Consider the following 17,798-nt stretch of genomic DNA (forward strand, 5'->3'; position numbering starts at 1 on the left):
CTGGGATGGACTAGGGTATAAGAACTAAATCTTTGGTTTTTTTGTTTTTTTTTAAGCTACTGGTGTTTGGAGGACTGTTTGTCACTGCAGCAAAACCTAACCTGTTCTAACTAATAAGAATTCCCATCATTTTTACTTCCCAAATTTCTCTCAACACATTTCTTCCTTTTCTACTCCACTTGATCATCATTATCTCCCACCTATACTTCCTTCAGTGTCTCTACCTCCTTTCCATCTTCAGAAGGCCTTTCAGTGACATTTCTTAAACAAATGCTGGTGATAGTATCTAATTACAAAACCAGGATGTCTCCCCATGTCCCTAAAAAGGACACTTTTGCCCTGGCATCAAGAGTCATCACAATCCATCCACAAACCAGTTCAGCCTTAGGTTCAGCAAGCCCACATACTCTCTGCCTAGGTCATGTAAGTAATCATTTCTTCCCCAAACATGAGTTCCCTTCTCTTTCATCTCACTGCACTTTGGTGTTTGCTGTTCCTAGCGCCAGGAATGTTGTTTCTTCTACTTTTCTGCTTGGCAAATCCATCTTTCCAGTTCCAGCTCAGATATCATCTACACTGTGAGGTCCTCCATCTCCCTAAGTCCTCCCCTCGACTTGTGGGATTTGTCTGCCAGTCTTTCCTCCTTCTTTACAGCTCTTCATATTTTAAGATCTCAGAGATTATTGCTGGATATGGTAGCTGAGCCTGAGCCTCGTGTGGATTACATTTGGCCTGCACACTGATTTTTTTAAAAAAGTGGAATTATTTGGCAAGATGTCTGGATTAGGAAATTTCATACACAAAACTACATTGGGGTTTCTCTTTAGAAATCAGAAGATCTGGCATCGTGGGCTGCTTTGCTGTTTGGCAATAGGTATAACCAAGTTCCTTTTCTCCTCTCAGATGGGGAGCATGCATTCTGATTCGCTAGTCATCCCAGTTTCATCCAGGCTCACTAACCTGTGCAGTTCCTCTGGGAGCTAGGTTAGCCACTCCCAAAACCTAATGACCTGTTCATGTGCTGTCTTCTCTTCCACCTGGTTGTTAACCCCTGCATGGTGGAATTGTGTTTTATTCATGCCTGAACCCTTTTGGGTCTATTACAGTAAATTGCATTTAGTAGGTGTGCATGCATGTGCGTGTGTGCAGACACACACACACACACACACACACACACATCACAGACAAGGGTAATCACTGTCTTCCTGGAGTACATTCTCCAAAAGTGGGTCCTCCCCAGTCATTTTGATACATCGATATAAATGTTAAATCTATGATGAGAGCCTATTACAGGGCCAGCAAAGTAAAAACCAAACCAGGAAATTTTGAGAGAGGACCCTCCAAGAGTGTTGCCATTTTGTGTGTTATTTATCTGGCAGCCAATGTTATAGAGAGTGATACAGGTTCTGAGGTTCATCCTAATGTCATAATATGCCTCCATCTCTCTGTGCGTCTGTCTGTCTTTCTGTTTACCTCTCCTCCGCACATGGCTCCCTACCTACCTGTGCGCCTCCACGTGCGTACATACCCGACCCTCTTTCATCTCCCCAAATCAGCTTCTGCCTGACTTTGCATGTTGTCTAAGGCTATTCGCACAGTGGAGAAGGAAGGTGAAAGACAGTCGACGAGCCAAGCCAGTTTTTAATCTTTCTGGCGCAAAAAAAAAAAAAAAAAAAAAAAGAAAGAAAGAAGAGAGAAGGAACTAAAAACAACCTTCACACGCCTAAACACAGAGTCTAGACTATGTGAGGAAGTCATTTGGGATATTAGGCACTTGGGTGACAGAATCCAACACGTCAACTTGTGTGCCATGCTATTAATGTTGGTCCTTCTTGGTTGTTATTCAAGTTCACTTTAAATAACACCAGACTTTTTTTTTTTTTTTAATTACTCACTTTGGCCCGTCTGGATTTGAAGCCACGGAGAAAACTGAGACAGCAGGAGTTGGGTATTTCTTTCTTTCTTTTTTTTTTTTTTTTAAACATCTCAGAATGTATTTTTATCTTTCTCCTGGAGCCATTTCCTCCCGGGTGTTGTGTGAAGTGTTACATAATGAAACAATCATTCCATGACATTTTTCCCTCCTCAGGCTTCAGGCTATACAAGTCTTTGCGAACAAGACAGATTCGATGTAACCTTTATTTGCCAAAATGGTCAGCGAAATCAGCTAAGGCTCTCAAAAGAGAACAGATAGTAAAGGCTTGCAGATTTCAAGCATCTTAACCACAATTTTTATTATTGTGGTAAGATACACATGACATAAAGTTTACCATCTTAGCCATTTTTAGGTGTCCAGTTCGTGGGTATAAATTCTATTCACGTTGTTGTGCAACCGTCCCTGCCATTTGTCTCCAGAACTCTCTATCTTCCCAGAGGGAAACTGTTCCCAGTTAGACCATCCCCCGCCACCGCCCAGTCCCTGATAACTTCCTTTCTCCTTTCTGTCCCTGTGTTTCTGACTGCTCAAGGAACCTCCAAGAAGTGGAATTAGACGGCAGTGGTCTTTTTGTAACCGGCTTACTTCGCTGAGCATCCTGCCCTCCAGGTTTATCCATGTTGTAGCAGGGATCAGAATGCCCTTCCTTTTTAAGGCTGAACAACATTCATAGATATTCAGTACGTATGTGCCATATTTTGCTTATCAGTTCATATGTCCGTAGACGCTTGGGTTACTTCCATTTTTTAGCTATTGCGAACAATGCTGTCGACTATAGATGTGCGGCTCTCTCTTGACTGCCTGCGTACAATTCTTTTGAGTACACCCCCAGAAGTGGACTTGCTGGATCACGTAATAATTCTATTTTCACTTCTTCGTGCAACTGCAATAAAGTTCGACAGCAGCCGCACCAGTTTACTTACCCACCAGCCGTGGACAGGGTTCCAGTTTCTCCACATCTTCGCCAACATGCATTATTTTCTTTTTTTTTTCCTATTTGATAATAGTCCCCGGATCGTGAGTGAGGTGGTATCTCCTTGATTTGCATTTCCTTAATGATTAGCGATTAGCGATATTGAACACCTTTTCTTGTGCTTATTGGCCCTTTGTATATCCTCTTTGGAGATGGTCTATTCAAGTCTTTGGTCCAAGGCACCTTTTGTGATGTTGTTCCTACTCTGGGGTAGGAGGGTCACAGGAGAAGGGCACTCAGGTGCATTGGGCACTCATCATGGCCCAGGTCCTGCGCCAGGCTTCAGAGTTCCATGATAAGCTCATCAGCAGTGAGAAAGTCAGGGGGACTCAAGAAAGGGAGCATCATCAAGGGTGGTAGCAGAGAACACTTCAGAGGGGATCATAGTGACAGACACATGGGAATCTCTGGGGGCAGGGTGCCTGGCAAAACGAAGCGAGGTGGGCTGGAGGTCAGGAGTTCAGGGGAGAGGTAAACCCCTTGTGCGGTGAAGTTCAGGAAGTAATTCCTGCAGTGGGTAAGGGCAAAGACTTTCAAGCCCTGTGCTGGAGCCTGCAGCACAGCTTACTAGCTCCGTGACCTTGAGCAACCCACGTCACCTTTGGAAGCCTCCCTAGTTGTCTGTAGAATAGCAATAATAATGCCCACCGCACAGAGAACTAAATGAGAGCATGTCAATAATCAACTTTGCAAATGTCAGGCTAATAGCTGATGCCCAGGGAAAGGTAGTTTTCTTAGTGTTATTTCCAGAACTCTGGGCTTCTAAAAACTGCAGGTTCAGGTTGGTGAGACTCCATATTCTTTGTTACGTCCACCATACCCTGCCAAAATCTGTACTACCCGTGGAAGGCAGTGCATGCAGCTCTTTAGAACAAGTTCAAGGTTTCTCACGTCAGTACAGCCGCCCTACATTTTGCTGTTATCCCAGTGCAGCCTGAAGAATTCCGAACCCAGGTGTATTGGCCACAAGGACAACATTGGGATCAATGGTTTCAATGAAAACTGAGGCAAGGGAGAAACAACTTTTCTGGAGTGGCTGCTATGTCCCAGGCACTGTACCAGGGCCCTGTGCACGTGATCGCATCATGACTCCCAACCTCTGATAAGGTAAAGCTTTCTACTTCCATTTTACACATAAGAAAACTGAGACTCAGAGAGGGAGCCCTTGTAAAAGGTCAATGGAATGGAGATAGAGATGACAGGATTTGACCTTGGGTCTGCCTTGATTCTAGAACCACTGACCGGGCTGCCTGGGTGACTCATCGGTTAAGCATCTCTTGATTTCAGTTCAGGTCATGATCTCGGAGCCATAAGATACACGGAGTCGGCTTGAGATTCTTTCTCCCTCTCCCTCTGCCCCTCCTCACTCTCTCTCTCTAAAATAAATAAATAAATCTCTAAAAACATAAAACCACTATTCTTCCCACTAGTCTATTTTATATAGTAGATAAATCGTGTTTTAGGTTTTTATATTAGACATGTTTACAGATACTGGTCTGTTTTGGTGTCATGATTACACTCTAGAGCTAAGCCACATTCATTTTTTTTCTTCTACTTTCCTCTTAGCTTTCTCTCTTTTTTTCCCCAAAGATTTTATTTATTTATTTGACAGACAGAGAGAGGTCACAAGTAGACAGAGAGGCAGGCAGAGAGAGAGGGGGAAGCAGGCTCCCCACTGAGCAGAGAGCCCGATGTGGGGCTCAATCCCAGGATCCTGAGATCATGACCTGAGCAGAAAGCAGAGGTTTAACCCACTGAGCCACCCAGGCGCCCCTTACCTTTCTCTTTTAATATCCCTTTCTAATTTAAGATGCTTCCTCTCTTATGAGTCTATTTTCCCAGGATCTCCCCCTTCAGCTGGAGGGAGCAGCCCAGAGGGATTTGCCATTTTACATTTGCATACATGGTCCCTGAGGGCAGCTCACTCCTCTGCGGGTGAGCCTGCTACTTACACTGGGTAGGAGATGACTTTTCCTGTTCCGAGGGTCAGGAGCAGCCTGAAGCAGCCGCCGGAGAGAAATGGCTGGGGGCGTTCAGATTCTTGTGGGAGCTGCTGAGGACATAAGGGGTGAGAAGAGTGGAAAGGGGGCATGTGAGGGGAGCGCATGGCGAGAACATAGGGACATGGCATCCCTCAGCCATGCCCTAGTCTCTGATTGGGCTCCCTTTTCCTAGAGCTTCCAAACATCTACCGTGCTTGTTAACCACCATGGATCACAAACTCAGTTGTCTACAGTCTAGGCAAGTCCCCCAAATGAGTGGTGGGGATCAAATGTATCAATTTATTTTCACGGCATTATTGCGTCTTTCACTAGCCCTCCAAAGCAAATCTGGCAGCTGTTTTACTCCCTTTTCAGTTCATTAAACTTTTTATCATGCATCTTTTCCACATACTAGATAGAGTTTTAACCATTAATTTAATTCAATTTTTTTGATGGTATCTTCAGTTGTATTCTTTCCATAGAGGCTCACTTTATTTTCATATGAAACTCATAAGAATATTTTTAACTTCCACCAAAAAATATTCTCCAGTTTTTCTCGAAACACATGGCTCTTTTTTTTTTTTTTTTTTCTTCCTCTCAACGGTTTGTCTCTTCTGGTAGAGGTGTGGGAACAGAATAGTCCTCTTCCAAAGGCAGAGCATCAGTGCAAATGATAAATTGTGGCTGTGACATGAGCTCTGGGTCTGAGAGACAATCAGGAGTGGCGGGGACTGTGGACATAGGCCCTTGCCTGAGGGGGCATCTGCTACCAGCTCCAACTAAAGCCTGGCAGCAGCATGGCCAGATCTTTGGATTTTTCAAGAGAAACCAGGAATTACAGAGTTTTAGGCAAAAAACTCCTCATTAGTAAATACTGGCTACTTAGCAAAAACAAACAAACAAACAAACAAACAAAAAACACAGCACTGGGTGGGTCCAACCAAACACTTCTGCGGGTCCCATCCACCTTCCCAGACGGTTGTTTGCTGGCTTGTGTAGTCTTCACCCCAAGATCACCTCTACCCTTACTACGATGCAGCAATTTCTCCCACAGAACCAGGAACGTTTCGTGGCATTTCACACTATTTACTGTTCTTTCCTTCTTTCTGCTCCATTGCCTCCAAGTTGACAAGAGATCATTCAGACTTGCCACAGACCAGTGCTTCCAAGCTTGGTCCTTTAAAACCTGTGATTTTTCTTTCATGCGTATGCTGTTTACTTAGCATCATTCTCTAAATATACTCATTTCCTTATTTAAATAAACTTATATTTAAGGAAACCCAGGCCCTTATGGAAACTGGAAAGCCAGTGTTACTTGTCCTGTTTTTCTGCATCTCACCCTGATACTAGCTGCGGGGACAGACAATCCCCAGACCTCAGGGGCTATGCACAAAAGAAGTTTATTTGTACTTAATGTTTTAAAAACACTTGTTCATGTGAAGTCCAAAGCAGATGTTTCTGATTAGGCATTTCCCCACCTTCTGTGAAACCACCTTCTCAACCTCTTGGAATCCAGCACCACCATGGAAGGGAAGGAGAGTTCATGGTGAAAGCAGAGTAGCCATGGGGCCACCTTGACCCCAACAGGACATACTTCACTTCTGCATATATTTCACTCTGGTCAGAACATTGCACGGTCCTTCCCAGATCTGAGGCGACCGGAACTGTAGGCACTGCCTGGACAGCCACTTTCCAGCAACAACTCTGTACCATCGGGGAGAAGCACAAATCTAAGCCATTTCTGCCTCACCGGCTATCCAAGGCAACTGGAAAAGAAAATGCAATGAAGAATCTTGGCTCCAGATTCCCTATCCCCATCTTTGACATCTGTCTTCATACTGTTGAATCAGAGAGATGTTAAAAAAAAGCCTTCCCTTTGTCTCTGCTTCCCTTTCCCTAAGTCTTCGAGGTTTCTACCCTGGGTGGAGGTAGAGACTGCATCTGAAATGAGACTTGAGGTCATGATGTAAACCTAGTTGGGCTGCATGGACAGCCTCCGCTCCCAGCCCTCTGGAATCAGCTCACCACCACCAGGGGAAACATTCCCAGAAGCTGAGGAACCTCAACATTTGGTCATCAGCTCAACTCAGTCAGTCCGTGATGTCCCCCTTCCACCCTATACCAATTCTCTTCCCCCAAAGAGACCCAAGGTGGGCAGGGGGTATTGTACCCCATGAGCCTCCTCTCCTGGAAGTTCTTGTTCCTCTTGAATTCCTTGACATTCACTCTTCTGGCTTTCCTTTTCTTTTCTTCTTCTTTTTTTTTAAGATTTTATTTCTCTGTTTGACAGACAGAGATCACAAGTAAGCAGAGAGGTAGCAGAGAGAGAGGAGGAAGCAGGGTCCCCGCCGAGCAGAGAGGCCGACATGGAGCTCGATCCCAGGACCCTGGGATCATGACCTGAGCCTAAGGCAGAGGCTTTAACCCACTGAGCCACCCAGGCGCCCCTGGTTTTCCTTTTCTATCAGTGACCACATTCTCTTTTTCTTACAAAAGGAGTGTGTACTAAAAAGTTGGAAGTCAAAGATCTCATGCACTTCCTTCTGTAAGCGAAGAAACTGAGGACACTGAGAAGAATAGGGGTGTGGTATCCTTACCTGTTAAGGACTGAACTGGGTCCCCACCTTCCCCAAATGTATATGTTGACGCCGTAATGCCCCAAATGACTGTATTTGGAGATGGGATCTTTAAAGAGATTGTTAAAGTCTAATGAAATCATAAGGGTAGGGCCCTAATCCCACATGACTGGTATCCTTCTAGACGGAGGAAGAGACACTGGGGACAGGCACACATGGAGGAAAGACTATGCCAGGATACAGGGACAAGGCAGCACCTGTAAACCAAGGAGAAAGGCCTGGGAACTAAGCAACCCTAGTGATACCTTCTAGAAACATCCTGTTATGTATAGAAGATCTGGACTCCCTGCCCCGGTGTGGTCCCATCTAGGCCTCAGAACAGCCTGCCACTCATTGGTCCTTTTGTCTGGAATATTCTTCTGAAGCACTCTGTTCACAGCAGGCAACTTTCACCTTCCTAGGGCTTTAACTTGCAGGCCCTGGCCTTGACCCCATCCCAGGTAGCCAGCCTGCCCATGCCCTGTGAGGGACGTGTGCTCTCTATCAAAGTTTTCTGGGGGCACCTGGGTGGCTCAGTGGGTTAAGCTGCTGCCTTCGGCTCAGGTCATGATCTCGGGGTCCTGGGATCGAGTCCCGCGTCGGGCTCTCTGCTCGGCAGGGAGCCTGCTTCCTCCTCTCTCTCTCTGCCTGCCTCTCTGCCTGCTTGTGATCTCTGTCTGTCAAATAAATAAATAAAATCTTTAAAAAAAAAAAAGTTTTCTGACTTCTTAAAATTCATAATGTTTACCAGAATCTGAGATCACTGTGTCTGTAGTTATTTTGTTTATTTTCGTCTCCCTATTTCGAATCAGCACACCAGATTCTCCTGCCTCTAGAACAGTGCCTATAACAGAGAAGGTGCTAGGAGAATGATCCCTGAGCAGGTGCGGGAGTGAATGAGTGCGCAGGTGAATGAGGAGCTCCCGTCTGAAGATCCCTCGAGGGCAGCATTCGAAGGAGTCAGGAGAGGTGATGGGGACGCTGTGAGATGAAATGCTTTTCTGATCTCCTTTAGCTAAAGGGTCAGGTGCTGGCTTCCTTCATCCCTAGTAGACTCCTAGCAAGTGCAGATATGTTATCAATGACATGAAAATAGCACAAAATGGAACTTTAGAAGCAGCTTTTCGTCAGATTTCAAGGAAATAAGCATTTTATTCAGGGATGAGTGAAATAACGAAGGTAGATTGGAAAAAAGACAAACAAACCAAAAGAAAAGTAAACTAGATAGATAGATAGATAGATGATAGATTGATAAATAGATAATAGATAGATGGGTATAAAGGGAGTGGACCAGGTAGCGAAGTCCTGTGATATGCATATCTAGGTTGTCCTTTTCTGAGAAGTCTACCAGGTGTCTAGTCCCAGAGGTCCTATCCAAGATCACTGTGGTAGACTGGCCTTGATTCTTCACACTCCCTGTGCCCACGCCCTCTGCCATGGGACTGTCAAGTCTCCCACACAAGGGAAAGGTCCTTCTTTACCCCTGTGACATTGGGCTTGGCCATGTCATACTTACTCTGATCTTGGTTGGTTGGTTAATAGAAGTGACACAATTGGGATTTTGAAGTATATTTGGATCTTGGGATATGTTCTCATACCTCTGCTGCTGCCCTGAGAAGAATGGGTCTGTTGGTCCCCAGAAGATGAAAGTCAGTTGGAGCAGAGTCACCACAGCCAAGCCTAGCCTAAATAAGCTGATCTCCAGCTCACCCACAGGCACGGGTAACAAAATAAGTTTTCACTGTAAGCCACTGAGTGGGAATGGCTTTTCACACAGTAGTAGTTGGTTGATATAGCTGTTTGGTCAAGATGCCCCTGGAAGATAGGCCTCTGGTGCTCACAACCTATGGCATCCATTTTGAATTTCTGACTTAGTCCAGTTCACTCTGTGCTTTATGATGTCTGCTCAACCTTCCTGACTCTGACCTGGTGGTGGATGCCCACTGGTGGTGATCTCCCTGCTTGTATCTTTTGCTTGTTTCCACACCCCTGGGTCCACCCTCCTGAACCACAATGCCGGTTTCTCCTTGGCTCTCTGTATTTGCTTACTGTGGGGAAACACCCTCCCAGTCCAGCCAGGGCCCTGGTTTGGAGCTCTGTGGCGGCAGAACTGCCAGCCCTTCCTCACCAATGCAAGACACAAACAGAAGTCAGCCATAGAACCTACCATGCATCTGGGCTGTCCCATGGGGGTCTGACTCCTGACATGGCACTTACGTAGCCAGTCCAGTAATAGTGCCCACTAAAACCTCTTTCTGGGACTGGATCAACCTAACGCAGATAAGAACCTCAATTTTCATAGGAAAATTCATGAAGGGGACTAGACCCAAAGACCAGAATTTTATTTTTTCCTTACCTCAGAGGACTTTAGCACACACAATAAAAATTCTTGTTAGAAATTTAATTTCCATGTGTTTATCTTACTTCTCTTCCCTTCTTGCGGCTTCAGAGGATTTCAGGCTCCCTCTTTGAAGTTCTCCATCAAAGCTGCATGCGGGAATAGAAATTGCATTGTTCGAGATAAGAGCATCAGCAGCCTGCACCACGCCCAGCTTGGCATTCACTTAAATCTTTGCTAAATGGCTCTGGCCCTCACTTTCAGTCCTGACAAGGTGTTTTCAACCCTGATCCCCACCTACCGTTGATTCCCAGGCCCTTCTTCCTTGCTTTGCATCCAAATACTCCAGCCAATCTGCTGATGAGACAGTTAGCTGCTCTTTTATTTAAGGTTCCACACACACTATTTGTCCAGGTCTGTTCTTCTTAGAAAGCTTCCTGGTCTTTCCATTGCCATCAGACTGAAGTGCAAAGTCATAGCAAGACATCCAAGGTCCTCATGACCCGCCATCTTTGATCTCCGCCTCTGAGGCACGCAACATTCTCTTTTTCCCAACTCCACAGTGTTTCTTGGCTTCTGGACCACACCATGACAGTGTCTGGGGAGCTTGTTTGATGCATTTGCATGTATCCTAGTGCATCCAGCCCAGGTCACTATCTGAAGAAAAGCAACTTCACAGACTGACCAAGATCACAGTCTTTGCAGACCCAGATTCAAAGCCAGCCTGTGCTTCCCTCTACATGTATGGTTTTGGACAATGATTGAGAGTCTCTTCATGTGCAAGGTCACTTCCCAGGATTAAAAGAGACAATGACTGACACAGAGTAAATGTGGAATAATGCTAATAAAATTAACATTGTCAAAGGGCTCACTCTATGTCAGGCATTATGCTAAATAATTTAAACTTGTTAACTCTTTTAGTCTTTCTGATGACCTCATAAAGCAGGTGCTACTGTCATCCCCATTTGACAGATGAGGAAACAGAGGCCCTGAATGTTTAAGTAGTGTGCCCGAAGTCACAACCAAACTTTGAAACCAGGTAATGTGACCCTGGGGGTCCACAGTGGTACTCTGCCTCTTAATGTTTGCTGCCAGTGTGGCTAATGACATTGTCCCCATGCCTTGAGAAGAGGTCTTTCTTTGCAGTTGCCCATAATCCTTAGCATAGGGCCTTGCATATAGTGAAAGAATGGAAGAAGTCCCATATTTTGAGCTCTTACTATGTGTCAGGCACCTTTCAGGTATTATCAAATCCAGCTAGGCTGGAGTTATCTTCATTTTTGGATAAACAAAATGAGGCTTAGAGAGGGGAAGTGACTGATTCAAGGTCACAGAGCTTATAATTTTCAGAGCCAGGCTTTGATTCAAAACCACCCCTATATGACTCCAAAGACCAAGCTGTTGGCAGCACTCTCAATAGGAAAATAAATGTGGATTGGCTGTTTTGGCATACCAGGGTGAGAATGGATCATTTACTTCTACTCTGAGGAGATTCCCAGTGGGCTTAGAATAAAGGGAAGTGGGTTAGAAATATTAGGATCTTGATTCCATTCCTGCTCTCTATGGGTAATAGTTGTGTGGCCTTACTCAAGTCTCTTCCCCTCTCTGAGCCTTTCATCCTCCTCTATAAGGTGAGAGGATTATAATTTATTTCTGAGAGAGTTTGTTTAAACTTTCTCTTGCCTTTTCCAGGTGCTTCTAAAGAACAAGTGTGTTTCAGCATCATGAAGTCAGAGTTGCCCTTTCTCAAGAAAGAGGCTCAGAACTGCATACTCACTGGAGAAGTATGCTTTTCTCATGTGAAAGTAGACTGTGTTTTGTCCTGAAGACACCTGTCAGGTGTATTCCCCTTGGGACATTCAGGGACAACCCAATAGTAGTCATGGAAGATAAAGAAACTAGACTGTAGTGGTCTCTCTATTCTCACACTCAAAGCCTGGATGGGACAAGCCCTCCACTAACACCCAGATGAAGCCAGGCATAGCAAATGGTCTTGAGTCTGGAAGACAATGAGGGTCTGGATTCTCCCATTATACGGAGTTTCCCTAGGAAAAAGGGTGGAAATGTTGGACAAGAGGCAGTGTATTAGTGAGGATCAGTTATGTTATGATGCAGTAACAAATCAAATGCAAAATCTCAAGAGTTTGATATAAAATAAAAATAAAAAATATCTATCTATCTATATACTAATAAAAATATATATTAAGAAAAATTCAAGGTAAGCCATTCTCTTCCAGGTTGGGACATAGGCTATGCCCATCTTGTGTCTCTGCCATCCTGTGCCCCAAGGCTTCCCCAACATTATCCAGCCAGCAGATGGGGTTAGGAAGATAGAGTTTAAGGAAGAAGAAGGCATATGTGAGAGGCACCTACATACAGCTGGCCTGCACCTACTTTGGGTGTAACAAGACGACAGGTCAGTTGCAGTCCTCTTTCCATGCACAGGGATTGGAGCTGATGTAAACTTGCCATAGAAGAATTTATTAAAACCTCAAAAAATCATTTAACTCACTTCAAAGTCATATTTTACAAAGCTTCCTTTCCCTTAGTCTCGGATGAGTCTGCCACTTTGCCATATCTTGCTGTGTGCCTCAGAGTAGGTCCCCTCACCTGTCTCAACCTCTGTTTCCCTATGTGTAATATGACCACCACAGTTTCAATTCCAAGCCGGATTTTTGAGAGGCTGATAGAAAATAATGAGTGTGGAAATGTTCAGGAAGTTGCCAAGCAGGCTGAGTACCTGAAGCGCTATTAGCACACCTAGAACACATTCTCCTGGTTCAGCATTGGCTCCCATTCCATTATCTCAGCAGCAAGCCTTTGTCAGATTAAAAACCCTATGTGACTTCCCTTTGCTCATTCCAACACATTTTCTTTAAAATCTTTTTTCCTTTTCAGGAGATAGAGGCAGGTGGCACGCTGTGTAAACCGTGAAAAAAAATGTTGAAAATATCTGCAAGTCTTGTGCAGTCTCCAAATATTTCAACATAAATATTTGCTGGAGGTTGGTCCAACTTCCCAGTCCAAGAGGAGGACAGAAGGTGAGTTTTGAGCTATGTGGGAGCAAATCTCCTGGAAGTCTGTTTCTTGGTGGGAGACTCAGTAAATGTTGGACAACCTGAAAGGTCACAATTTAAAGCCTGATCCTCCCTCTGTGCAGAAAAGGTTGCCATGACTGAATGAGGTGTCTTTTCCCAGCTAGTCATTATATGTCGTGCCATGTCTCCACACTTGCACATACGCTAGTTCCTGCTAGGATGGCCCTTTCCCACCCTGTGCACTTGGATCCCTTATTCATCCTCTGAGAAAGATGAGACTAAAAGGATTTTTTTGGAATGCTTTCTTAACTGCCCTATCTCCAGAATTTCTACTGATCCCCCTCTATTCTCATCATCACCACCACCATCATCATCACACTGTCATCTTCACCACCACCACCACTACCATCACCATCATCACCACCACTATCACTGTCATCACCATCATCACCACAACCACCACCATCATCACTAACACCATTATCACCATCACCACTACCATCACTATCACCATCACCACCATCATCACCATCACCACCATCATCACCACCACCACCATCACCACCCATCAACAGCATAACCACCACCATCATTGCCATCACCAACATCACCATCACCAACATTATTAAAAACTTAATATTGCTCAGACATTGCTTAAAGACCTACCTTCAGTGCTCACAACAATCCCATGAGGAAACCATGTGATGAGGTGATAGCCCAGAGCACATGGCTATATGTAGAGAGGTGGCCAAGCAAGTACAGGACCACATCTTTGAGGAGTATGCTCTTGGCCATCACCCAATAGCTCCCTTCTTATCCTCAGCTGCTCCCCAAGAGCTGGGGTGGTACCTCATTCATGTCCAGCCTCTACCATAGACCTACCACAAAGTAGACATGTAGTGAGTTTATCTGAACAAACAAGTGAATGAATAAATGAATGAATGTGAGTCCCCCTAATGCATCTCTGAATAAAAGGCTCAGCGTATAGAAATTGTTCCCTGAGTATTAAAAGAATAAGTAACAATATAAATTAACTAGGATCCCTAAATGTGGGTTCCTAGTGCTTATTCCCCACTGCACATGCGGTCCCCTACTGCAGACCCACACCTATGTCAGCATCTTTCCAGGCCATCCCACCCCAACACTATATGCCAGACTCCAGAGAAGGGACCAGTCCGGGGATCAGATGAACCTCTTGGGCATCCAAGTTGTCTCCTTCCCTCCTGGCTAAGGTGTTACTGAAGAGTCTGGGACCTGGTGCATTGGAAGTGATGCCAGGAAACTTCCATCCTTCCCATGGACTTGGCTCCGGTTACCATCACCAGCTCCTCCTGAGTGTCAGTCTACCGCCTGATATATGTCACTGCTAATGACTGACAGCCATCTAAGTGTCATACTATGTGCACTTTCCATGCTTTCCATGTATTGTCTCTGGTCATTCTTACACCCTCTGCAGCCAGGATGCTTCTCCCCATTTTAGTGTTGGGAAAAACAAGGCTCAGAGTGATACTATGACTCGCCTAACCTCACACATTTGGTAAGATGAAGAATCAGGCCTCCGATATCGGCCTTTCCCAAACTCAAGATTTTTCTGATATCTTGGAGTCCCTCCTTCCTCACCCCAGGCTGTTGTCTGAGGTTTTGGTAACCAGCTAGCTCTGGCCTGTCTCCTGGTGTTACCCATACCCCAGAACGACTAGCCCCTGGCCAGACTCCCATTATGTGTAGACACATCTCCAGGTAGTGCCCCTCTCATCTGGCCAACCCAAAGACGGCTCATAGTCAATGCTGACTGGGTCATTACTACTACATAGTAAGATGAATGGGCACTGGGTCCTGCCTTTCAGCTCTTGTGTGCTGTGCTCTGGATCCTAGGCTCTCCCCCACCCATGCCTGCTGTCTCCAGAACTAGACCCAGCAGCTGCCCCAGCTCCCATCTTCTGCCATGCCAGGCCAGCCCAAACAGTGCCAAACTGTGTAGCAAAGGCAAGGCCCTTTGGGTCTTGCCCTCTGACTTTCACAGCGGCAGCCAGAGGAATTCCTGGCCAGGAACATGTCTCTCCCAGCAATTTGCAAGAAGGTCTTTTGCAATTTATATCTCCAGTTCTGCTGAAGAAAATGGGAATGGATGGGCTCACTGAGCAGAAAATGCCAGAAGGCATTCCAGAGCCCAGAATCCCAAATGCAGGCCTTCTGCGAAGGGACTGAACAGACAGGCAATGCTGGGAGGAAATTCTGGCCCCATGTCAGGCTACACAGGCTTCAAGGGTTGTTTATAAATGCTAGAGTATGTATTTTCAAGGCAGCTATTGAGTGGGAATCAGAATAGAGCCATGGGAGAAGTCATGCAGACATCCTAACCATCTTAATCCCAGCATGGACACCTTCTGGCTCTGTGACCTTCACTCAGCACGCAGCAACTGTTTTTCTGCACCTACTGTGTGCTGGGCACAATGTGAGGCACCTGGGGTACGATGGGGAATGACACTGAAAGAGAAGTCCTCTATCATGGTAGGGGAAGTGGATATGAACTAAGTGGATATGAACACGCAAACGCACAATTACAGGTTGTAATGATGCAAGAGGCCAGCCCAGAAAAAAGTGAGGGTCTGAGATAAACCAATAGGAGAAGGCCCATCCTTGGGGAGGGTGGTCAGGAAATGCTTCCCTGAAGAAGCTGGAAGGAAGGCCTGAAGGGCAGGGAGGCAGCCTGGAGGAGCAGGGAGGAGCCTCCCACGCGGAGGGCACAGCACAGACAAATTCCTGGAGGTAGGAGAGAGCTCAGCATGACCCAGAAGTGAAAGGTGGTGGTTGAAGCAGCTGTTAGGGATGGGGCGAAGGTGGGGGTGGGTAGAGAAGGCATCTGGTAGGAGATGAAGGTGGTAACACAGGCAGAATCAGGACACGAGGGCCAGCCAGGCCATGAAAGACTCTGGGTTTTTGTCTTAAGAACAAATTCAGGAGTCTTTAGGCAATGGAATGACATGCTGCATTTTCTATGTTTTTTAAGAGATCACAGTGGCTGCTGGTACACTGGAGGAGGAGGAGAGTGAAAGCTGGCAGGCCACTTGGTAAGTGGAGTAGTAGAGGTGACTGTGGTCACCTGGGGAAGAACGTATGGCAACTGGGACATGTGAGGTGGCAGGAAAGTTGGAGAGTTGTGAGTAGATTCAGGAGAAATTTAGATTCAGGAAAAAAAAACTGGTCATATGATGAATGAGTTCTCAGAAGATTCTAAAATGATGAACAGCTGAGTGAATTTGATGCTATTTTCCAAGAGTGATAAGATCCAAGGAAAAAGCAATTGGAGAGAAAGGTGTTGATGGGGAGGGGCTCTGGGGTTGGGTTTTGGACATAGTGATTGGGGGAGACATCCTGCTAGAGATGGTGGGTGAACAGTAGGCAAGATGAGTCTATACTCAGGGGAGAGGTTGGGATTGAAGGTGTAACTGGGAGTTGTCATCCCAACATGTTATTTCAATCCTTAGAACTAGTGAGAAAAGAACTTAGGGCCAATTTCCAAGGAGGCCCACCATTTAGAGATGAGGTCTTTTGCTTCTCTTCTCTGAACCTCATAGTTCCCCTCTGTAAAATGGGATGATAATCATGTCTACTTTACACAAGGACTGCAGGAATGCTGGTTCCTTTTTCCTTCCCTGAGTCGTGAGGGTGAAGACCTTGAGTTTGAAGATTTGGCCCCACCTGTCACTCTCGTGTGATGTGAGGCTATGCTATTTGTGGGTTCCTTTCCCATATTGCATGGTCCACATTTCCAGATCTGTTTTCTCTTCTCATCTTCTGAACACTCCCCGAACACACATTTCATGAATACCTTACTCTCCTGCTGTCCACCTCCCTCCCTGGCTGTTCCTTACATGTCCCTTGGCTGGCTCATCCTCTCCTTTCCAGGCCTCCCAAGTTTATTTGGAATGCCACAGAGCTCTGTTCTGGACCCAGTGGTTGGCACTGGGTATACGTTTTGTCTAGATCACCTCACCCATCTCTCTACTTCTGGTCCGTCGGCATAATTTTCCCAAACTGTTATCTATGACAGGGTCACAGATTTTCTCTCTATAGGGCAGAGGGTGCATGTTTTCAGCTCCGTTGGTCTCTGTTGGGGTTATTCAACTTTCCTATTGTATGATAAATACAGCCACAGAACACACACTATTCATTCTGGCTGTGTACCAATAAAACTTTATTTACAAAAATAGGTAGCAGGCTGGATTTGGCTTTTGGTTTGGGGTCGGATTGGCTGACCCCCAGTCTATGATAGAAATGAAACCCCAGTCATTGAGCTTTTAGGCTTTGAAAGCTTTAAAGATAAGTTCTTGTAACTCAAAAAAAAAAAAAAAAAAAAAAAAAAAATCAAATGCGTGCCTTTTTGTTTTCCTGTGCTAAGCTGTAATGGTGCTTTCTTTTAGCAGGGAGCACAAAAACCCCAGTGCAGAAGGGCTGCTGCTCTAAGAGGCATTTGAACACACAGGGAGAGAGAACTTTAGAGGTCATTACAACAAACGGGGGGGGGAAAGACATTGTTAGCTTTTAGCGACCAGAAGCCAAGGGAACTGAATGTCTTGCAATGTGTAAGACGGTCCGGTCCCTCGCAACAAAAACTTGTTCCTCTCCAAATGTCAGGGGGGCCCAAGTGAGAAACACATCCTAGCTGCTGTCTGCATGGCAGAAAGGTTAGAGATAGAAGGAAGCGCTCTGGTCACATAGCCAAGTGCAAGCCAGCAGCAGAAGAAACAGTGGGCGGCTGATCTGTGCCCTCCCCCAGCGAGGTCCTGGGGCGGGTCTGCAGTGACCTGCTGATCTGTCTCCTCTTGTCTTCAGCAGCTGCCTGGCCCTGGGTCACCCGGGAGTGCTCAGAGTCCCCAGGGCTTCCAAAGCATTTTCTCAGGATGGCGGAGATT

Source organism: Mustela putorius, unplaced genomic scaffold (assembly GCF_011764305.1).
Source record: "Mustela putorius furo isolate JIRA1106 unplaced genomic scaffold, ASM1176430v1.1 tig00000145_pilon_pilon_pilon, whole genome shotgun sequence".
Taxonomy (NCBI): domain Eukaryota; kingdom Metazoa; phylum Chordata; class Mammalia; order Carnivora; family Mustelidae; genus Mustela; species Mustela putorius.